General features: G+C 41.5%; 1 protein-coding gene and 1 long non-coding RNA gene across 3 annotated transcripts in view; both read left to right on the forward strand.

The window, feature by feature from the left end:
• Positions 1-1,709: 1,709 nt before the first annotated feature.
• Positions 1,710-11,741, forward strand: LOC117011120. The gene is made up of 3 exons (XR_004420863.1): positions 1,710-1,932; positions 4,259-4,368; positions 10,104-11,741. It is a non-coding gene; the product is annotated as an uncharacterized LOC117011120 (long non-coding RNA).
• An 899-nt stretch (positions 11,742-12,640) lies between these two features.
• ABCA1 (ATP binding cassette subfamily A member 1) overlaps positions 12,641-24,685 on the forward strand; it is a 90,777-nt gene continuing 78,732 nt past the window's right edge. For both annotated transcript variants that reach the window (XM_033085254.1, XM_033085255.1), the window contains exon 1: positions 12,641-12,726. The gene's annotated coding sequence lies outside the window, so the exon portion shown is untranslated. The remainder of the gene's footprint in view (positions 12,727-24,685) is intronic.

Genomic DNA, 24,685 nt, shown 5'->3' on the forward strand with positions numbered 1-24,685 from the left:
CCATCTGCTCTGTACACTACTGCTGCCAAAACTCCACAGAATACAAACAGCAAGTCAGAGCTTAGCTGCTGGCAGCTTCCAGTCACCTAGGAAGTGCCAGGGACTGTAAGGGAAAAGATGCAAATACAAAAACTGGATGTCTGCAAATCAGTCCCAGGAACAAAAAGCTGGAAGAACCAGGGTTTTGAGATTCCCAGTAAAATACAGGTAAAATAAGTGTATGCAGGATTTGCATGCAGTTATGATAATTCAGAGTGTGTAAGGGAATATGTAGTTTAGTGCAATGTATATTACTATTGATATTTGAAGACACGGGTTAAAAACTAGAGTTTGCTTGACAAAAGATTCTGAGTTGGAAAGGAAGGGACCCACAAGGATCAGCAAGCCCAATTCTTCCAAGCAAATGGCCCATATGGGGATTGGAACCACAAATCTTTTTGTTACTACCACTACACCCTGCTCTAACCAAGTGAACTAATCTTAGAGTCAGCTGCTGGTTTTTATACTTTTTCTTCACCAGTTTTCCTCAGCGAAGAATTTAGGCATCCAAGACTACATGTTCTCAAATCTTAGACACATGCCAGAAAATTGGTCAGTGAGGATACTCTCTAGAATTTTAAGTGGCCAAAAAATGTGGAATTTAAGTGACAAAGAGGTATATTTATTTTCTGTTACTTGCTAATAACAAACAGATGAATTCCATACATCAAACTGGCTTTTTGTGCATGGCAGGTTAACTGTCAAAACAGGGAGAGCATCTGTGTACAGCACTGGATCATTCAAGTGTCCAGAATTAGTTCTATTTGGTGGGGGAGCCAGTAACTCCTGTACTGCTGGAAAATTTTAACCTGAAACACAGTGGCTTGCATAAAGCTTTGATACCAGTGACAGTAAGAAGTCGATTTATTCTGACATTCTCAAGGTTGTAGATAGTGTGAAAAAGGGGGCAGTGACATAAAACTCCTGACTGGTAATTCCCCCTCCAAGCAGTTACAGCATACTTGGATTTTTTTAGTGTATACTTTCCTGTGAGAACAGGAAACCATGATGCCATTTTCGGTCCAACACCTCCTCCAGCTCCCTTATGGCAGCTTGTGCAGCTGAGTGTGATTGTGATATAGCAGCATGCAGGTGTACTTTATAGTTATGCTCTGCTCCTTTGCAGGGATAGTAACATGGAAAGATAGAGTGGGAAGATCCCTTAAGAAGCAATTTTTTTCCACCATGTTCTTCCAAAGTAGGATCAACAAAACATAAACTTTTCCTAATAGAATAGTTAGCCAAATTTCCTCAGAGTACAGGGTGAAAAATTGTCATGGGTTGACACACTGAGGGAATAAAAGATACACCAAAATAAAGGTAATGGTGTAAATCAAGGTAGATTCCTGCTTCTTACCATCATTCTGTGGTAGGCTGCAAGAACAGTAGTCTGTAAGAAAGGCTATAATCCAACTGTAGCCTTCAGGGACATACCTGCACTGGGACTGCTGAATGCATAGAGAATGCTCAGTTCTTGAAATATGACCCAAATAAACCCTTGAAAAAAATAATGTGGTTTTCTTTCCACCCTCCCGCCCCCTGGAAGGAGCTTTTCGTTGTGTAGGCAGGGTCACACTGCATCCACCAATCACTGCTGTTTCTATGTGTCCATAAACAACAAGCTAATGAAGAACAAGCTAATTAAAGCTAATTAGACAGAACTGATAAAACACATCAGTATTTATTCTCTGAAAGCTCTGATCTGTGCCTGATACAAAAATGAAGAGTTTGTGCTTCTTGATGCATTTTCCATTTGCTGTCTCATAGTCTTTCTAGCTCTTCCTAGATTTTCTTGTTTGTTTTAAATTCCATTGAAACCATGGCAGCAAGGGCAGTGGAAGGAAAGAATAAAGAAGGTGGAGAAGATGGAGTCCTTTTATACCTGAGTTTAGGGTAAGAATTTTTATTTTTTTTTATTCCATAGACAGCAAATTTTCATTCTTTTTTTTTTTTTTTTTTCATTTTTACTTTGCTGGAAAAGCCATTTTCCATTTTTAGAGGCTAGTTTGTGGGACAGCAAAACCTGTCCCCAGGTATTTCCACAACCTTTGTTCTATCCATGCAGCCTGATATTTCTGAGCTGTAATGTCCTACAAATCACACTGTATATAAGGTCATCATATATGATCTTATATACAGAAATCTATTCAGGGCACAGTATTATTATGCAGTGTTATGTGCTCTTATGTCTAAAATGTAATTGCACAGGGAAGAATATTGCATAAGCTCTCTGCTATCAGAGAGTTATTTATAATGCATACCGAAACATACATAAAGGGATCATTAATATTACCTTTGAATGGTACCCTAATTATTGAGTACAATGTGTAGAAGCCAAAAGCAGGTGAGACATTGTGGTTCCAGAGCTGTAACTCTAGTGTCCTGAAGAAATTCTAGTGATTGTTGGTAGCTTCAAAGGTACTCATCTGTGAGAGGCTCATAAAATCTTTAACTGGAACCAAAAACAACACAGGGAATTGAAACCCAAATGTCCAAACTCAAACATTTCCAAAACGATCTTGGAGATCAAGAGTGAAATTCTGAGCCTGTAACTCTGAATGGATTTTTTGAAGTGGCAAGAATTTGGACAATTGCATAATTGAGGACTAAAATCACTTGGCAGCATTTAAAATCCAGCCTTAGTTTACTTTTCAGAGTCAGCGAACTGTTTTATCTCTGTGTGCTAAAGGGACTGCAGAACATGTGGGTGAACTGCATAGAATCTTTCTATCCTGAGAGAAACACATTTAGCCAAATGAGTAGTGGGTTGAATCTGAAGAAGCATCTGAACTTCTGCAGAAGAAGTTTGTGGATGACAAGCATTTATTGCAAATGAGAACCTTTCTGTAGAATGCACACAGTTTCTTGTTTGCTTATGACAAAAAAAGTAGTAATGTAATGGGGAAAATAAAATTAATAATAACCAGTTGGGCCTGATTCAACATAAAATATATTCTATGAAAAAAATCTGTATCTGAAGTTAAACTACTGAAGTAACACTCATTTATTCTGACGAGTGTGTGTTTAGAGGGATAGAATCCTGCAGGAATAGAAGAGGCATAAAGTCCAACTAATTCATTTCTAAAAGTGATTGCAACCATATCTTAAATATGTGTATGAACACTGATATTATATTGAAAGCTATACAAAGCTATATTAACTCCCTATCTCTCTAAGATTAGCAAAATATGACATACGGTTTTAAGGGTACTAATGGAAAAAGATGCTTTTAAAGAAATGGGATTGTATAGGTTTCATATATAGTTATCTTGATCATAGCTTCTTATCAGGTAACACTGTTACTGGCACTTGGATTCTAAAAATTTGTCCTGGTAATACTTTATTGATTTAAAATATTGATTTAAAATATGCTGAAACCTAGAATGCATGTTTATCTTATGGCTAATCTTGGGAGAGCCTTATATGATACAATACAAATAAAACCTGTTTTGCATCTTTCTGTATGGCCTTTCTGTATGTATCCCTTCCTTTTAACATGACATACCCAGTTTTCTCATGCCTTCAATTTCTTTATATATCTCTTTTGAAAACTAATAGTTTTGGGCTGATTCCTAGGAATAATTTTCGCTGAAGATCTTTTTCTGGACAGGCTATGCTCGGTCAGTAGATTACCCACCACTAAAGAGAAGTCCTGGAAATCTCAGTCCTGACAATCTCAGGTTGTCCCTGATCATAAACACTTTTAGAAAGATATAAATGTCAGTACTGATAAGCAGCTCAGGGAGAAATCTGGACAGAGATCACAGAATACAGCAATTGTAATAAAATTCTTCCCTGAATGTGCAATAAGAAAAGCTATCAAGAAAAACAGACAGGTATCTCATTGCTCTGTAATTCTGATAGGCATAATGCTGAAGACATTGCTTTTCTCAAGAAAGAGAAAGTATTTTAATAGCTTTTGGGAGAGCCCTGATCTAGTAGATCCTGACTTGGGAGAAAAAAAGACGAGAGTATTTTTTTTCCTTTTAAGGTAGTAGAATCAGTAAAGATAGCTAAATCCTGTACAATTATGAGTGATACTCTAATGCTTAAAAATGGAGGAAACAGCTAATAGAAGAAATAAGAAGCCTCAGGATTATTACTTTTTGTGGAAGGTCTGTCTAGCATATCCAGGAGCATGTGCAGCAGCAGAGAATGACTGTGTAAAGACACAAGGACAGAGAAAAGGAGGTTGATTGTTTTGTCCTTCTCTAAACAGGCACAGGTGGGAATATGCTGAAGCAGAAGCACCGAAGTCAGAAGGTCTTCTAAGGTGGAGAGAAACAAAAAGAACATCTTCGGAAGGAGAGGCAGCATCTGGATGCTGAAGTCAGTGAGTTTGGACAATCACAAGACAATGTCTCACTTGGGCATGTCATGGTATAAAGAGGGAAACTAACCAAGGTTGAAAAGGGCATAGCTTAGGCACTGGAGCCTATGTGGAAAGGCATGATAGATTGTGAGTCCATTGAATCCCCTGGAAGTTTGTTGCTATCTTGACTAGTGGCTGTACAGACTCTGGCAACATCACTGGGGGCAAGTTAAAGGCAGCAAGAGCTTTAGTCTCTCCAACCACCTCACAAAATGCTGCAGTAATGGATGGGAAGGGTGAGGGTGCACTAGGGAAGATTAAATTTGACTTTGTCCTTTTGCTGCATATGCTAGAGCAATAGTTAACAGAGAGAGAGTGAAATACCTGTTCTTCATATAATTACAAAATGACCAGAAGCAGGAACTGGCTCATCCTGAAACCAAGAACAGGACTATGTCTCCAGAGCAAGCTGTCTACACCCAAGATCCAGCTCTGGATGCCTGCAAGCAGCTAAAAAATGTAGAGGTCAAACTGACTGCCTTGATAAAAGTGCTGGAAATATTCAGAAAGTGCAGATATTTTAATGGGCCAAAATGTAACAGCTGGCAGAACTCAAAAGCTGCCTGATTTTTTATGTACAACAACAGTGCCAAGCAAACCCCAATGTGGGCAATCAAGGTAGAGGAAAACAAACTAGGTTTTACAGAGCAGACTGAAGGTCTCTAAATGTGTAATTCAACTGGTACTTCTAAGCAGCTCATGAAAAAATACTGTGTTTGAACAGAGATTCTTCATTCTGTATTATGGATTTTTCTTGATGTTTGAGGAAACTTTGAAGAATACCCCTAAAGCTCACTTTCAGACCATCTTTCTCCAAGTGTAAAAAGAAAACAGAAGCAATACCTCAATCTTTTCTCTATATAAAGGAAGCATAAAGGTGTTTCCTGCCTCCTGGAAAGCAAGTCCTTGCTTGTATGCATGGATGCAGAAAAGCTCAGTAATGCGGAGTACTAATGAGCTCAGTAGAGGCAAGGAGATGGGAGGAGGATATGGTTTTGACAACAGCAAGAAAGGGTGACTCCTTCATTGACAGAACTTTAGTTTATGCTAGACCAGAGGCCTTTATCCTTCCTTTTTTTGAACATGGGCACAGGCTGCACAGACAGTGCAGAGTCCTTTAATGGAGGTATTCAGAAGCCATCTGGAGACATTTCTGAATGACAAGCTCAAGGAGACCCTGCTGGGACAAGGATGGTTGGACTAGATGACAACCAGTGGGGCCTTCCAGCCCAACTCTGCAGTTGTGTGGGATGCTGTCAGAAGGCAGTCCTCCGGCCCCCAGCGGGATACAGTGCGAGCTGGGGAAGCTGCTGGACAGCCCAAAACCACAGCTTTGCTTGTGTGGAGGCCATGAGGCTCATTAGCCTGTGTATTGCAGTGAGGCCAGGTAAAAACCTCCCAGGTCATGAGGATGGCTTGTGTCCTGGTTTGGGGCAAATCTGGGAGGGAATGTCTGAATGGGGGCTCTCAACGCATTTGGGGAAAAAATATTTCCTCAGAGAGAAGTGGAAAAAAACTATTTAACAGGCAAAGCACTTCCCAGCACAACACTGAACAATACCAAGCAGCAAAACCTCTCACTGCTCCGAAGAGATGGAGAATTCAGAAGAGTCCCTTTTGTGAGTGCAGCCGGGCTCACTCAGGCTGTTCTCATCCTCCAGCACTGGGAAATGGCCTGGCCTGGTGGGCCACAGGTGTGGGCTCCTGGTGCTCCCCTAGGTTTTCAGTCCAGAGCAGGTTTGAACAATTCCAGGAAAAAGGGGAAAACACAGTCCAGGGAACTTCTCTGCCTCAGCTAGCCAGAAAAACTAACCAAAAGCAAAGGAGAGCTCTGTCCTGCCGTCCACTGCAGACAACACAGTCTGTGTGAAGGATGTGGGGGAGCAAGTGCAACTGCAGTCTTTGATAACAACTCTGCACCTCTTCTCTCCCCCTGCACTCCTGGAACCAGTCTTAAAGAACTCAATAAAGAACTCAATATTCAACTACCAACAAACGATTTGGGGATACAAGCATCATAAATTCACCCCAAGGCAGCTTGCTGAGTGTAACTTCTAAGACCAGAGGTGAGGGATAGCACACTTTCCCTCATGGCCTGTGGTCATGCTGGGGCTGAAGCAAGCAGTACACTTAGGGACTGTTCTGTCCTGTCTCTCCTTCTGGTTCACAGGCTGGTTTTGAACACATGATGGTGCATTTTCTTCCTTTCTGGAATGTCATTATCTAGCGAAGGAAAAACATCACTTCTTAAAATTTATCCCCTTGCCACTAAGATTTGCACTGAATGTTACTGTCTGCAGTTCAAAAGCTGTGGGTGAAAGAAGTTTTGTTAATCACTAACTATCTCCATTTAAATCTACAGCCAGAACATGCAGTCAAAATCCCAGGTGCATATCTCCACTGACTTAATTGGGCTACTCAAATCTAGGTGGTTTATACAAAAGGCTGGAACTTTTAACAAACTCATGGTAGGAGTCCTTATTCAGGAAAAAGTTGCATTGAGTTCCATAACAATTGATAAAGGACCTTAAACAGGCTTTTTTTTTTTTTAAGTTTAAGAAACTAAAGTAATGCAGCTGATGTGGCGTAATATTTGGCTGACCTCAAGGAAGTTTTGGTAATTGACCATTTTAATTCATACCTTAGGGACTTTATTTGGTGAAGTTCATATCCTGGATGATCATGAAGATTCACCCATCAGTACTTAAACTGAAGTTGGATGAAAACATATTGCATCCTTTCATGTGGCTTTCTTTCCATTTGATCACGTTCTATGTCTACTAGGCTTCATTTCTGTTTTGTGATGAAATTTTTGTTCCTTGTTTCATGCACTGGGGATGTTATTAGCATATAAATTTATAATGGGAGATAAGGAACTGAATTTTTGAACCATTTCACACTGAACTTTAACATTCTACATAGCTATCCATTCAGTCCCATGGCTGGCACAGAAACCCTGGCTCACACAGGCCAGACTATCCCAATATCCTTGTCTGGCAATGCGTATGTAATGCACTCTGTAATATTTGCACAGAAGTCCTATTCTGGGCTACAGATAATTGCACAGAGAAAGGGTGAAACATTAAAAATTCTTTCCTGCTGCAGGACATTAGGAAGCAAACACCTGGAGAATCTGAGAAAAGCAAAAACTTTATATCAAATTAAAATTGCTACCTTACATAAACTTCCAGTATTTTAACTGGCAACTCTTATATTTTCCTTGCACCTCAAACTATAGGTTAGGTTCATGGTTGGGAAAATCAGTTTTTTTCTGTCAAAGTCAAAGAATTTTTACCACCTAAGTATTTAGCTGCATGTATATTTTACATCTAAAAAGCGGTAATTTTGTTAACAGTGAGCTTCACAGCACCCTACTTTATATAGCTAACTGCAGTTGTAATTTTACTCATATTAATGTTAAGTGTATGTGACAAATTACAAGGTAATGCTTGTGATGATGGTCTCTCTTCTCAAAACAACGTCAGTCATCTGGCACCTAACCCACATGAGAAATGGCTTTTAAATCACTCTTCTTAAACACAAGATAACATCAAGAAGTGTTTCTAGTAATTGCTTAAACTGAGGCTTGCTCATATCTGAGCTACAATATATTTATATTTTATTTAAAGGATTTAGAACCATCTTATTAATGACTGCTGCCAGTTTGAAGTCTATGTTTATCTTGAAAGATGGAGAGGATGAGCACAAGCTCTTTTGTCCCTGTCAGGCACTGGGACAGGCCTGCAATATTCTTTGATTGGGAGGCAGTAACTTCCCAGATTCACTACTTTGCATGGCACAGATAAGCACTTCAAAGCTTCCCCACTGCAGGGCATAGCAGAGGATGTATTTAAACCTTCTGTTTCTTTGCAGGTGCAGTAACTAAACAGCAACTCTCTTACCTACTTTCTTCTGTAAATAGGATGGGAAGAAAAGCATGCGTGGAAGGTTGCAGTAAACAGCATGTTGTAGTCATTTGTACTCACTGGGCCATAAACCAAGCTGGAGTGACTAACACTCCCATGCTAGGTAATATAAATCAAAGCTAGGATGTTCAGGGAGAGCTTAGTTTGCTATAAAGTAATAACAATGCAATTACTTCTTTCTAGAAGTTAGGAAGCTCTTTCTAAGAAGACCTTACAAAAGCTGTCACCATTCTATGACTCAGATTTTCAAATCAAGGGAAAGTAAACCAAGACAGAACAGATGCTTGAAATACAGAATAATCTTCAGTGTGTGTCCCAAGAGTGAGGAATCTTGAAGCTATGTTTCTGTAACAAGAATGCTGAGTAAAAAAAAAAAGAGGTGACCAAAGTAATTTGAAAAGTAATTTTTTTTAAATGGCAGTATTGCTGATCTGCTATCTTTCCTCTTCTTGAATTTAGTCCAAACTAGATTATCCAGGGCTAAAAAGAGCTTGGATTTCCAGATGAAATATCTTAAGAGCTGACAACTAAAGGTGTATTAAACTGTGGCTTTCTTTATTGCTGAAACCTGTCATAAAAACCTTTGGTTTATAGACATTTAGGCTACACATTTCTTGGTATGCTTGTCTAAGCCCACAGTCTTCTGTAGTATCCTGACATAAGGAAACATCAATCTTTCAAAGTTAACAATGGTGTGTTTTGCCTTGTAGAAGTTACAAGTACAAAGAAACAACTTCCTCCTCACTTCCTCCTGTGAGAACACAGCGTGTTTTCCTATTTTCAGTTCCACCCCTTCATTCCACTACATAATGTCTTTTCCATGAACAGCAATTTACATGTCCTCTGACCTCTCAGTAACTGGTGCAGCTAATAGTCCCTCTGCAGGTTTGCAGCCCTCCCTTTCACCCAGCCTTGAGCCCTACTGTAAGCTGCTTGTCCAAAGGCAATGTAATGAGGGAATGGGTTCAAGGAGAGGGCTAGCTTTTGGAAAAAGACAAATGATGAGGTCTTACCTGAAAGTGCATGTTATGTTAACTGCAAACTGGGCATAACTGGCAGGCTTTTAGTATTGGAAGCTGCAAGGGAAGAGGCCATGAACTCCTCTGTGCCAGTTACAGCTGCTGTCAGCCAGTCTGAAGGGGATGGAAACAACCCACTGCATGCCAAAACCTCGCCTAAGTGAAAGCAGCGCATGGCACTTATGCTCAAACATATTTATAAAAAGGGGAGCCCCTAGGACAGGACACACTGGAGAAAATGTGAGGACATCTTTGAGATGGAGGAAGTGGAGGAGACACATTGAAGGAAGAGACATGGCCTTTGAAGGAGCCACTCCATGTCAAAGAAGGGACACCCTGTAGGGAACTGTGGCACATGGAGGATTCACTGTGATACGGTGGAATAGTAAGGCAAGAAGCAGTGGAGGAAAATGAGAAAGAAGCAAACAACAGCAGAAAGAACCATTAAACACTGACCCCAACTCTCTACATTGCCCAGTGCTTCACAGAAAGATTGGGGCAAACAGACTGATTGTAACACCTACTGAAAGCAAGGGATGGTGAGACCAGAAAGGGAGTAGGAGCGGTGCTTGAGCTTGGGAAGGAAAAAGAAAGGTTTTTCCGTAAGAGTTTGTTTATGTCTACCTTTTTCCTCTCTGTATCTGAATCAATAGTTAAAATTTTGTGTTAGTCGTCAATAAGTTAAATTAAGAAGGAAGCTCCATGTGAGACTGCTTTATCTGCAAAGACGTATCATACCTTCCACAGGAGAAAGAAGCCAGAATATTTGCTGAGCACAGAAGAGTTGGGAGGCACAAACGTCTTCAAGAAATCTATAGGAGTCACATGTACTCGTCTGCCTTAGATTTCAAACTACTCCAACGTAAGAATAGTTATTTTTAGAAACTATTTGCAGGGTAGCTATTGACTTTGTACAGCCTACTCATTGGATCTAGCTGTGCCCCCTTCCCCTGTCATCCTTCTTGTATCATTTGCCAATGCTTGTCCTTTAGTGACCTCAGATCACTGCCATGTCACAAGGAGAAGCAAAACTGGAGAAATTATATCCAGTGGTGGACAAGGATTTCCCACCATCCTACGGTATTTTGACAGAACAAAATAAGTCAAATTATCCATTCACTTCTCATGAACAGTTGTATATTAGCTGTCTTATTGGAAAATGTTGTTGAAATATTTTAACAGTTGGCACCAATTCCCAGAATTTAAATATCCAGCGTTGCAAAAAATCAACTTTCCTTAGAGGAACCTAGGTTTAAACAGACATCAGTAGCAGAGCAATTGTTGGCTCTTCAGTATTGACATAGCTTTGTTTCCACTGAAGTTAAATCATTAATTCTTTTTAAAATTACATCCAATATAACCTCTCTTTCAAATTCCTTTTTATGTGGCATGAGGCATAACACTTTGTTGATTGTAAGCTAAATGTGCTCTTTGTCCCTGTGCTCTATCTATGCAGAATTCAAAATTACAATCCAGCAACGTTTGGAACTGTGTAAAATGCAAAGCTCTAGCATATGGTGAAAAACACACAGCTGCATTTATACACTAAATAAAGACCTTGTTTTTATTTCAGTTTCACCACCAGATGAAGGTAAAAACAGAATTAATCTGTTGAAGTCAGTGACATTATATAGCAGTTACACTGCAGAATGGTCAGAATTAGGAACTTTTTTAATTTGTCCAGCCCTTAGCCCACTTGTGAGATGTTGACACATGGGTACAAAAAGAAGGAGCTAGGGTCACTGTGAAAATGAATGTGTTGTCTTTCATTCAGTGTAGAAGGGTCTGCATCATTAATTTGAATATTCACTTCTATCTATGATACTCCCATGCATTTTGTCAGATTACAATCTGCCTGAGCTGTCTGGAATTTGCTTTCAGGCGCTTGTATTTCTGTGCCACTTGAAAAAATACCATGGTGGTAGTCTGAGCATGGAAATAAAAGCCAGGAAACTTGAAGATACAGTTCCCTCAGTAACCATGTGTCATCCAGATTGCTCACAATAAGGCAAAGCATTAACAGCATGAATGATAACATCAACCACTTCACTGCAGAAGAGAAATGGCAGTGCATTATGTCTGTAGAGGGAACCATAATTCAGAGTTGCCTGCCTTTTGTGCATTACTTGTTTTCATTCACAGAGCTTTTTATGCCTTGAAAATGCACTGCTATACTTCCACAAATTGCATGGCACGATTTTACAGGGCTCCTGACATGCAACAAGCAAAAAATTTTGGAAGGGTTTGCATGATGGGTGGTTTTTAAGGGAGGACCCCATGTTGGAGGGCACCTTCAGCCATCAGACAATATTGCTAAGATCAGGCCAATTCTCTGGTGAATAAAACACACTATCATTCACGGATTTTGTATTTGGAGCAATTCAGTTTGCTTATCCTGAACTATTAAAAATAAATTGGGATTTGTTTTTATAAAGTTTGTGAAGAGTTGTAAATTTCTCCATCAACTGACACAAATTAATTCATCTTTATTCGTGACTATCCAAGTGTTATCTTTCACCGTTCCTTGTCTTTTTATTGCTGTGACAGGGAGTACAGGACGTCTGGTCCTGCTGAAGCTGTTTATTATTGATTGATTCCTTTCAGGCCAACACTCTTGGTACACGCACTACCTCTGCAGGTGTACAGCTGAGGACGGATCCGTGCCCAGTTTGTACCGGCTCAGCTCAGGAGATGCGGGGAGCGGGGCAGGCCTGGAGAGGTGGGCGGCTGGAGCACACTCACCTCGCAGGTAACTCCGTGCCCGGCATTCTGCTCTTTCTTCCCACAGTCCCCGAGAAGAGAAGCCCGGGGGGCCGGCGCGGGAGGCAGCGCGAGGGGCTGGGATGCTTCTCGACGCCCCTGGGAGCGCGGAGTTTCACAAAAAGCAGCGGGTGCGGGTAGCGCACGGAGCGCCGTCCGGCCGTGCGGGGCCGGGGTGCACATACCCATCCTCGCACTTTGTTTTTGGCTGCATTGTGCACGCCCACATGGAAATCGCCGCGCCCTTCCCCACACCCCCAATAGCAGTCGCTGCCGAGACAAAATAAATTTAAAAAGGAAAATAAAGGAAAAAGAAAAAAAAGAAAAGAAGGTGGCGGGGGGGTGGTGCGGAGGACAGGAGAACAGAAAGCGAAGAAAGGAAAGCGTAAAGAGAAAAGGCGACGGCGACAAGACCCCAGAGGGAGGGGAAAAGCGTACTGGGCCGGCCCTGACCGTGAAGGGGCGGGCAGGCCCTTCGGGGGCCCTATAAGAGGCTCTGCGGGCGGGGGCGCCCGGCAGCGGCAGCGGGGCCGGCAGCGGAGCCGGTAGCGGCGTGGAGCAGGCGGCGGCTCCCCTCGGGACCGACGGCGGCTGCCGGCCGGGCTGGGAGGTAGGCGGGGGGGACGGGACGCATCGCGGGCAGCTGTCGGAGAGGCTTCCCACTTGTCCCCGCTCCGCCTGGAACGGGTGGCACACAGCGAGAGGGAAAACGCAAAGGAGTGGTGGGGGTAGTTGGGTGTTGTTGTTTTGGGGCTTTGTTTGTTTTCTTACTGCTTTGGGGTTTTTGTCTTCCGACGTGGTGCAGCTCTGTGTGCCCAGCCTGTCGGCAGTGCGACTCGGAGGATGGTTTACAGCGTAGCAGGGCATCGGAGTGGGGCTAATAGTGTTTGTGTGTGTGAGGGGCGCGGCGGTGTGTGCTTATTTTAAAAATAAATAGTTTCTTTATTTTAGCTTATCCTGAGCGAGGCGGCTCTGACTTGGGAGCTTGCGGAGGGTGGCTCACCTTACCGCTGCCTCTCAGCCCCGGTGGGTGCTGGAAGATAACGGGAGGGTTCTCATCCCCTTCGCTCCTACGCGAATCCTGTAAAGTCACGGGGGTGGGATAAAGGGAGGGCCTTGGGATGTGGGGGGAGTGTAAAAATAAAAAATCGGTGTGGCTGCCTTTGTGATGGGCAGGAGGCTCAGTTCTGTGCAACAAATCGTGCTGCTGCGTGCTAGACTGTTGTGAAGTCTGGAGTGCTACACTGCAGCCTGTCATCAGGCTGTTGTTACAACACACAACTTGCACAGCAGCCCAGATGGTTTAAACATGCTTGGAAAGATACTCGCATCTAAATTAAAAGTTCTTTTTAAACCCCATTTTTCCCTAGTTTTATCCAGAGGTGCCCCCATTCCCCCAAGCTGTTGGCCTGGGAGATTCTAAAGTGTACAAAAACATGCTTAAAGGATCAAACCTGATTTCAAGTGTATTGGAATAGACCTCGCTGAAGCCAGAGGGAAGAAAACATTTTCTAAATTAAAGCCTAAAATGAACTGTACCATATGGGTTAATGCATTAAAATTTATTTTCACCTTTGAAAATCAATTGGTCCTTGTACTGCAGAGGACAGCCATGTCTTGGGGATGTTCCATTAACAACAGATGGTCAAGCCTGCTGTCGAAAGGCTATTGTAAGGGAACAGTCTTGCTCAGTTTTGAAAGGGGGTCATGGTAGTAAACATTCAGTGCAAATGCTTTTTGTGCTTGGTGCTTGTGGCACAGCTTAACTCCATAACAAGTGGGAATGGCAAGTTATACTGGCACTTTCCTGTCACACAAATCAGTGCATGATTCTGTGATGACACAGTAGGATATTAAGCTAAATGGGTAGTACCTGGGACTCTGCAGTGTTTTACTGATGTAACAGATAAAAATGGTGTTGGTGGGTTGCCATTGTGCATATTTGAATTCTAATTTGTGTAAGAGTGAGTTGTGTGACACAGTCTGTATTTGGTATGGGCAGGAGCTTTATGCCTTTACTCATGACATGAAGCACCTTGTTTCTTGTAATCATCATTTAGTAGGGCTGATTATGATAAAAATTAGAAGTCAACGCTTAACAAAAAAAGATGGAGCTATAAGTTTGGTAGCATGGAACACAAGTGTTGCATAGTAGAATTTGAATTGAACTTCTTGAGAATATTTGGCACTAAATAATAAAATAATATTTTTTTGCTCATTGTTGGTGTTCTGAGGGAGCTCTGGACTGCAAGCAATTAAAATTTGCTGTAATTTGGCATTAGAGTGTAATAATCCAGGAGCTAGCCCAAAACTGTTCACAATGACTTTCGCCGGCTAAGCTGCTGCAGAAGGACATGTAGCTGTATGATAGTCATGTGACATAAACACCTTGGGTGCAGCTATATGCAAGACTGTAGTGTTTCCAGGAGTCATGGTAATCTTTTGGATATTGGTTCCAAATTTCCTATGAATAGAGTAGCATAGTAGTGCAAGCAAGTATGTTGAAAGTTTCTTAATGGGCTCTTCATGCACTGAGGCTGAGGCACATTTATAAATCAGTGTGACATAGGCAGCTGCTAGCAAGCCTTTTTTGTAATGCTGCATTTTTTCCAAACCCAAGTATCACTCAGTGCTGTATCAGTGTGATCAGAGATTTACTTGATCTGGCACCAAATTTGGTATATATCATCACCATGTATATGAAGAGTAGCTCCTGGTGCTGAACTATTGAAGATGAAATGCTGTTAGCGGAATAAAAGGCCAGTAAAATTACTTTGGCCTTTGTTCCAGGAGCAGCCTTTTCTCTACCCTTCCTTAGGCTGTACTTCTCCCTCTCTATACAAGGATGAAGTAGTCTGTGGTTCAGGAGTATGCCTTCATGTGTTAAACAAAGTGGCAGCGGCTCTTCTATGCGGATTCTGTGTTGAAACATTCTCACCTGTTAATCAAGTGTAATACACACATTTCAGAAAGGAAGTCTTCCCTTGTCTACATCTCTGCAAGGTGGTTTTCTCACCAGTGAGTTCACCTGGCAGAGTTAGACTCATGAAGACAGAGCAGAAGGAGGAAGGTACTGAACTCATCCATCTGTGGCCAAATACAATCAGTTCTGCTAGTGTTTATTAAGTGCATTGCACCATGCAGGCACAGTATTTCTTAGGGTGTGGTTTTTCCAGAACTGTAATCCAGAGTAATTGAAGGTTGCTAGTAATGGACCTGCTTCATTTCCCCTGGTCTGCCTATTCTTTTAGCTCCCTGTCTGTTTCATCCTTTGTGCAGGCACAGGACTTCACCAACCCTGGGTGAGTAATTGAAAACAAACTCTTTTTGCTTGGTGGTTTGGTGGTTGTTTTTTTTTCTTTTTTTCACCCCAGCATCCTGCATTCAGAGTCTTCTCATGGCTTTGTAAGCACTGGTGCCAGCACAAAGATAATGACAGAAGGGAGCAAAGAGACACCCAAACTACCACTTTGTTTGAGTAACCTTGAAGCAGGCACCCTCAGCGTTTATGTAGGTCTTCTAGGCTGGGCAACACACCAAATCCTGAAATAAGTCCAGAGGCCATGGCTGACAAAACATCATCATGTTTCTCTTTTGCTGGTTATTCTTGATGACTCCTGTGAGAGGAGCTAGAGTCAGAGTTTACTATGTTTAGTAAAACACATTTTATATACAGGGTATATTTTCCTTGATTATCTGAGGCTGCTAGGGACTCTGCCTGCTTTCTTCAGGTCTGGCATGGCAGAAATTCACTCACTCTAAGATTATCTCATATTTATGCCAGCTAAGGATTTGAGTTCTGAATGCTTGAGACTTTTTTAGTGTAGCTGATGAGCATGCACATTGGCAGTTACTGATAGTAAGAGTATAGATAAAAGATACCATGGTAAGACTTTTTCTAGTGTTTAAAAGACAATCAGCCACATAAAACCCTAAAAGTTAAAATGTCTCATTCTGTAGCTGCATGTCTGTCTTGTGTTGGTTACACAAAAGTAATACTGATAATTCAGAAGAAATATGGTGACTAAGACTAATTATTGGCATATCTGAAGTACCCTGTTCCCTTTCTTTGAAATATGTGGCAGCAAAGCACTAGTTCTGTCCTTTTTTTTGGCATTTTTGATGGGGAGGAAAGGAATTTTTGCTTACTTCAAGGATCAAGAGAGACAGAGTAGGATGGAAAACTGTTGATGCAGCTTTCCTAACACAGCAGGCAAGCGCTGTGCAAAAAAAAAAGGGAGCACTCAGATCTTTGTGGGTTATTAGCAAAACAAGCTTGATCATAGGTAATAAAAATGCATGTCAGCTTGAATGACTTAAGTATCCACATACAAGCTGACCTTTTTTCTCTTCTGTTTTTCTGGAGGAGTGTTGCTTAGCAGAGCTCTGCTTAATGCAGTGAGATTGGCTGACTTTGTTAGCGAGCAATTGGAGTTGAACAGAAAAAGGAGAGCAAAGAGCTCTCCTAAGACTGCTCTGGCTTGGGCTAGATAGCAAGGTTTTTCTCTGTGAAAGAACAAAGTCAGAGCCTTTTACCACACAGTTCAGAGATCATTCTGGGGATCTGGTTTCCTTTTTAGCAAAAAGCAGGCAGGGTTGTGTGGAAGACAGGTGGCCAAAACCTGTTAGCACTTTATTTGCTTGGCTCTCTGAAAAAACCTGGTTCCAGATGAGTGGTTGTTCCTGGGAGCAAGGAAGCAAGGCATGCAGTTCATATGCATTGGCATAGTACCTGTTAGATTAGTAAAGGTCAAAGTCAAACCATATGGAAGGTCTTGGAGCAGCAGTCTTGGTGATGTAGGTGTCAAGAGCAAGATTAGGGACCAGGAAAACTTGGATCCCAGCACCTCTGCCCTTCTTGTGATGACTTGAATGTTTCCTCTTATCTACTTTCACCATTGTTCTAGTGATGGCATGACCAAAGTTTTTACTCATTATGGTAGAAGTCAAAGTGTGTTTTTTCTCACATTCAACAGGTAACACCCATGTCTCTTTTTAAAGACTTTGGGCTGTGTTGCTAGTGCCAGCAACCCGGTTTAAGTCCAACGTTTTTAGAGATATGCCTGTTTTTACAGTTGAATTTTTGTGCCTTAAAAAGAAACCAGCAAATGATCATATATGTTCTTTGAGAACTATATTCATGAGGAATATATTGATATTCTGGAGGTCTATTGGTGGCATTTTTTCTCTTCCTGCTCTTTTAATTATGTTCCTGCAACGAGAGTTTGGCTATGACTGCCAATAAAAACAGTTAGGACCAAACTTGAATGGTTTAAAAAACCCAAGAACTCTCCTCACCAAACAGTAAAGCAGAACTGAGCTTTTCTGAGTGCAGATCCATGGATATTTTCAATTGTGGTACTAGTACAGGTGCCAAAGTTTAAAATCTACTCTTCCTCTGAATGCAATGTTCTTATCTAATAAAGTGAATGAATGGATTCTGCGTTTGTATTTTTATTCTGCCAATAGGAAAAATGTTTTAGTTGTTTAAGGTATTTTAGATATTTTAATTATTCTTTACCCTATTAAATCAGAGTAGCAGTTCTTACTGCTTTGTTTCCCATCTCTCTAAATGTATATTTAAATATTCATGTTAAAGTAAGCAATAAGAGTTTTTCTACCATGTTTGGAGAGACCTGGACTTGCTTCTTGCTTTTGGCAAACTAATGCAATTGCCTGTCCACCATCAGTCTTCATATTTCTACAGATTTTGTTTTTCCCAGATATTTTTTTATTCTCCTGATTGCCAGCCATGTCTCTCAGAGCTGCATTCCCCGTTTTTGTCATGTAGTCTTACTATTCATCTCTACATCTATCTTCCCAATTATGTTTCTATACAAAACCAGATATAGCTGCAAAATGGGATTGTCTGTTGCAGTATGCTTCGGCTCCAGTGGATCTTTCTCAACACCATTAGGGATATTCTAAACCTAATGTAAAAAATTTATGGTTTGGATCCTATATCCGTAAAACACTTGCAGAATTTCTTTTTGCTCACCTTGCTTTTTTGTAAGCTTATTGCTTTTCCTACTTCATTCTACTTCTGCACTTGCCTACTGTTTGGCGTAATTTAGTTGAAATTTAGTTGACCACAGTTTTTCAACTCTGAAACTTTAGGAGCAAGCTAAAGCAGCTCTGTCCTGAAAATACTTCCAAATTGTGAGGTGTAGCTTAGGACTTGAACAAATTCTGTCATCCTTCTTTCCCGTATGCGTCTGTGCATGATGTTGAATTAGGCATACAGCCTGCTTTGCGTGGCTTTTACTGCCATGCTGACCCTAAGGATTGAAGCTTCAGTGGCAGGGGTGCAGCTGGAGCTGAAGAATAGAAGGCGTGAGTATCAAGTGTTTGCTGTGTGGATCAGACAAAAAGGGAAGATTGGCACGCACCTTCTGGCAGGGCTCCAAGCTAACTGCCCTGTGCCACACCTGACTCAGCAGGTATGCAGGCTACCTTGTCACGTGTGCCAGCTATTTTCATATTCTTCTATGAATAACTTTAGTGATAAGTGGTTATTGAGGTCTGTATGGGTTGCCAAGGTTGATCAGAAATTCATTCCTCTTCATTGTTGACACTCACTGATTTCGAAAGTACCTGGGCATCTCTTTATCACGTTAGTGGATTACCATCTTCTGTATCAGTGCAGTTGGATGGTAGCCCTGTGGGAGCCGAGGTCTTCTTGTAGGCTTTACAGACTCCAGCACTGCTCAAGCTGACAATGGCTGCTAAATACTGGCTTTGCCAGTTTATTGCTTTCTTTCGTCAATGTCATTTCCTTTCATTGTGCTAGAGACTTTTTCTTGGCTGATGTTTTTCTGCATGTTTCAGGGATATTTATTTAATTTCATTTGCTGTTACTTATAGCTGTGCTGCAGATATTGGTGCAGTTGTGTAGATATCAAGCATAACAGACCGTTTATCCTTTATGCCTCTGAATCTCAAAGGCACCACTGTGATGTTCTATGCGCTGTAAACTATGTTGCGTTCTGCTCTGTTACTGAAAGCATGTACTGGTTTATGGCGTCAGGTTCCCAAATGGCAAAGATGGAGAGAAAAATAACACTACAGTTTCTTTTCATATTAGAGGGCAGGGATGCGCTCAAAATTCAGTTTGATCTTGTACTGAACACTGTTGGTGTCCTCATCTTGTTCCAAGATAAACAGCATGTTCCAAAAGAAAGAAGTAGGAGGTCACTCCTTTCCAAAAAAGTCCTTATGAATGTAATGACAAAGGCACCAGACTTCATAACTTTGCTCAGTAGAAGATAGAAATATGCCAGATGCTTCAGTTACTCTGTGGTAAGATCACAGAGCACCTGTCAGTGCTTCACTTTTTAAAACCAGTATCTGGCTGATTAATGTAAATGATTCAGTGACCAGGATGTCCTGTGGAAGGGGTGGTGCTTGAACTTAACATTGTCTGAACATGTGGATTTCTTTTGGGAAAAGCTGCTTTCTTGGGAAGGTTGTGTCTTCCTTAGCTTTGTGGTTGCTGCCAAGCAGAGAAGTACCTTTTGCAATTTGAAATTCTTTACCCCTTTTTTCCCAGTTGCAGTTACATTATCTTTCAACAGGATGTGTCAAAAGCTGGAAAAAGTAACTGGGGTTGTTGTAGCACAGCTTTTTGCAAACTGTGTGCTGACGATACTATACTTGCTCAGAGATCAAAGCTTAATGGCATGAATTGAGCTCAAATGTCGCAATTATTATTTTAGCAGGATGTTCTATTATTTCTACATGCCACTAGAAAAGAGCCATTCTTTGAGAGCCAAAAAAAAAAAATCATCTACTAATATGGACTATGGATTTTTGGACATTGGCCGTGATAAAGCAAATCACATTTTGTGTTTGTTTTTGCCCAAGAATGGACTATATTCTTGCCTTTTTTTTTTAACATGGGGAAAGTAGGGGACAGTCAATGTAATGTTGGAAGCTGAAATGCTTCATGTATTTCACAACCTTCCAGCGGCAGCTGGTTTTTTGTGAAATAGATGGCTGCATTTCATCTTGTGTGTTATACTTTACACTTTAGCAATCCTCTTGCCCAACTGCATGCCACTGTCCCTTGCATGTGCATTCCTTACGGTAAGTCCAGCTATGATGCTTACAAACTCGACTTCATCCATTGCACTGGAGTTGTGCTTGTTCCTCAGTGAGCCCTCTATAAGCATGCTGGAAGTAATGAGAACCAGTTGTTGTGGTCGTTCTGCTAGGCAGATAGTGCTGACCTGTGACAGATTTTTCAAAATTACTTGGCATGTTGTGTTACAAGGGAAGGTTGTAGAACAGCAGCCATTTTTCAAAATGTGCATCTGTGTAAATGTTTTACTCTGAAAAATGTAGTCCAGTCTTTATTATGGAGCAGTTTGTAAGCTAGTGCTTTCCTGTGTGAGGAACTGTCCCATGTGGTTTTTTTCTGATTGTTTAGGATAGGCCCACCAGTGCTTCAGAAGCACATGCTAGGAGTTTGGCTTTGACAGGAGAGACAAGTTAGATTCTCTGAACAGTTTAGGACCAGGACTGTCAGTGCTCATGGTATTAATTTTGGGCCAGGTCTTTCAAAATGATTGTCTGTTCATCTGTTCATAGTGGAGCATTCAGAAGAGCTCAGCACATAATATGCTGACTTACAAAATACTCATTTGCTCAGTTCTTGTTCTAAATAACTTTAGAAGCCCCTTGCCATTTTGCTAAAGAATTGGGAAGCAAGATTTCTGCTCCTAACATGACTTTGTGTTGAGCCCAAGTCATGTCAGAGCAAGATCCAGGCTTGCTTATCTGTGTAGTACCTAGTGCAGCTAGTAGGACCTAATACTGGGCTTGGGTTCTGTCAATAGTTGTTTTCATAGAAGCAGTTGGAGCAGGTTGTGAATAAATATTTTATTATTGGCTTGTGCTGTAAGTAGTCCTTTTCCATTGGTTGTGTCCAATGTTCTGTGAGGTTGGAGCTCCCTTAAGTAACAATGTGAAATTTTTTTTTGGTGTGCATTCTGCCTTAAGGGTCCTGCCAGAGGTGGCAGATTGCTAGAGGTATGCCATGAGACTGTTTCATCAGCTTCTTGATATTTTGGCATTGTTCTTTCAATGCTGGTTTTGACAAATTTTACATGTTCCTCAAGGGGGGAAAATGAGTTCAACTGGATAGCCATGTTGAAAGCCATTTACTAGTTGCCCTCAGTATTAGTAAGCCTGGGGAACAAGATCAGAATTTGTTTACTACCTAACCAAAGGCCAGGTAGTCAGTGTGGGAAGTAAACCAGTGGGGGATCTTGCCAAGAACTGCCACTAAGATATTGTTGTTTGTCACCCTAATCAAATTCCTGTCTGCTGACCCAGAAGCTCTCCAGTCACTTTACTAGGAACAAGGAGTTGGTGTAAACTTTGTGACATGATCTGGGTGATTTTGCAGAGGAAAGCACTTCTCACTGAAGGATTCTTTAGATGGGATAGAAAACTTTGTGTCCCATATTCATTTGGCAAAAGGGAGAGATATGTCCTCTGTGAGAAGGTTATGAAAGACCAGCTTTTAGTGTCTGTGCCTCCAGTGATAACGATCCTGTGTCCCATGCAGGAGCCCGTAGGTCCAAAGCTCACACCTCCACTGCTGATCCTGCACTGGCTGTGACTGCTACAGGCTCTGGCAGTGCTTAAACCAGGAGACAGATGTGTGGGATCTGATGGTTTCATTCTAATCTCTGCTTTTGCTTGCTTGTGGCCTTAGGTGAGTTGCTTGAACTCTGTGCTGCTAATGCTTTTTATGGCACCTTTTTGTAACCTATTTCAGACTCTTTGGGTTCAAAGATTACTTTAAAAGATTAGTCTGTTATTTGTATAAAGTTAACGTTGTTTGGGTGGCATTTCCCCTCTTTCTTAGTGCTCCTGTAGCTATCATAAGTTTTTTGACTGCATTGAAGTTTTAGAGATGGGAATGTCAGATTTGTTCCTTTGGGTTTTGCAAGCTTAGTGTGACTTTACATCACAGAATGGACATTACTTTTGGTTCTGTATGCACTGCCTGTTTCTGCTGGGGACTTTGTCTAATTAAGTCTCTAGCAGCAGGACAAAAATTGCTTGTACTTGCCCACAGCTGCTCTTTATCTAGCCTAATCCTAACATAATTGGGATCAATGCTGGTTTTTTTTCTTCTAGTTGCAGCTACTGTGCTGGAAGGGAAATCCTGGTGTTTTGGCAGAGAAATGGCCAAGACACTAGACCTTGATTTGGGAAATGGGGATTTAGTTCTGGACTCTAAGGCTTACTTGCACCTCTGTTATGCTAATGCCCATCCGGGCCACTAGTTCTCTGGTGATTTGTCTTGTGCAGATGAGAAGGTCAGTTCATGAGTCAGGCCCTTCTGTCCTGCCTTCCTATGCACAGTGCTTAGAGGGATCTGCTCTCCGCTGATGGCACAGGCATCGATGGGGGACTCTGGATCTGCACATGGCTCATGATATTGTTTCCTTCACAAAATGCAGCTTGACACTACCTAAAAGAAATTAAATGTCAAGACATTTATCAGTGTTCATAAAGAGGGCAATATTTCTGTGGAAATCCAATGTTTTAGTGGCTTCTTTTCTTCCAAAATGAGTCTCATTTGACTCAATACTTGTGTAGACAAGATCTATTGGAGTAAAGCAGATATACACATTTTTTTTTGTCTGGGGCAGAAATCAAGTGTTAAATTGTGTCTACTTGTGAGAAAGGAAAGGCTCTTGTAGCTCATAAGGGCATTAGATGCAGCTGTTGGATTGGTATTCTTCATGGCCACTTGTGTGGAGAGTTGCTAGTGGTGGTAGCTTCTGTGATAAGGAAAAATCTGAGAGGACAGGGGCTTCTGGCTTAATTCATGGAGGCCCCTGAGCCTTCCATCAACTGCTGAAAGCTTTTTAGCTCTCCTGACAAGGACTTAGTTTAAATTGTCTATAGTGTCTTGCCAGAGCCCTGAAATGTTCCAGTCTCATAAAGTTTGGTAAGTTCACTTTGTTCCCTCTTGAAATAGTGATTTAATTTTTTTTTTTCTCTAGGGGAAAGGGGTTTTTGCCTCCCCAAAGAAAGCAAACAGCTGCATTGTTTGCAGAAAGCTGCTTTTGAAGGCTATTTTGTGTTTACTTAGTACTGACACCATGCATGGGGGTGGGGAACTGATTTTCTACCACTTGAGCTTTTTACTCACTAGATCTACAGATGTAAAAGTACATTTATTTAAGAGGGATTAAGTCTGGAGACTGTTGGTGTACCAGCTAATGTACTTTTCAACAACGATTCTACTTTGAAATAGCAGCTAGCACCCTGCTAGAGAGAAAGGGTTGGCCAAAGGATGTGTTTCATTGTCATCATTTTCAGAGGTTGCCCTGTAGCCTTTCTCTTGAGTAATTTTCTGAATTTCAGAAAATCAGATGGAATTGCAGCTGTGTAGGTTGGGAGGCTGTTCAGGATTTCTGCAGCAGGGCAAAATGTCATGTGCAGGGAGTCTTCTGCAAAGGCAGACCATGGGACAAGTGTGTGGAATCTGTGTTTTAATTGTGTGGGTGGGTATTGTACTGTGGGGCTTTATATCACAGGAAAACTAGTGCTGTGGTGATGAATTTCTGCAGCTTTTCTTATTCTAGACAGAAAGCAGTATTTCTCCTTCAGGAAGTTCTGGATGAGTGTCAGGAGTGATCACTGATACCTGCTGTTGGCTCAAAATTTTATGCAGGTGAGACATAAAAGCCATCCTTAGAAACTAATAAAGTTTTGGCACTGCAGTAGTAAATGGCATGTTGTCTTCCCCAGCTATGTTGAACTTACCAGACTGATCTGAAGTGGAGATAAAGTGGGGCTTCACTTCTAACCAAGCTGGAAATGCTGGGCCAATCAGTGCTCTGCATCCCTAGCTTACATCCCTAGTTCTTGCCTATTGTGAGCTGGAAGAACATCTGAAAGGATGCTCAGCCTCTGATATTAGTTTGGTGAGTGTTTTATGATGGATTAATAATTCAAGTGAACCTAGTTAACTTGTGTCAGCACTGAACCAAGTATGTCAGCCTCTGAATGAAAATCAGAGGTGACTAGTAACAAACCTGTTCCCTGGTCTGTAACAGACACTGACTGGGACATACATTGTCACTGCAGCTGTGTCCCAGCATGGCTGGAAGAACTGAATACACTTCAGGCTCAGGTGTTGTGCTCTTGGTCATTAGTCCGCTGCTAGGCTCCATGCCCTACTTTAATGCAGGGACTTAGCTGGTATGCCTGCCTCTGGGCAGTCCTTAAAAGTCAGTATTTTTATGTCATTTGAAACTTTTGTCCAGGCAGAACATGCCAGATCATTTGCTTTGTTCCCAGTAAAGTCTAGCTAATCTCCAGAGAGATGAAGTTGAAGCAGGTTGCACAGCTGAATCTTCTTAGCTGTGCATTCTTCTGCTGGTCAGCTGAGATGAGTTAAATGATAAAATATGTGCACTTAGTTCACTAGAATTTGCTAACGTGATGTGAATGTTACAACCTCTATAACACAGTATTTCCATGTTCTGGGTCCTGTGGCAAGGATTCAGTATTTGAATTTTCACTGATGTGCATTAAACCAG

Source organism: Catharus ustulatus, chromosome Z, assembly GCF_009819885.2.
Source record: "Catharus ustulatus isolate bCatUst1 chromosome Z, bCatUst1.pri.v2, whole genome shotgun sequence".
Classification (NCBI taxonomy): domain Eukaryota; kingdom Metazoa; phylum Chordata; class Aves; order Passeriformes; family Turdidae; genus Catharus; species Catharus ustulatus.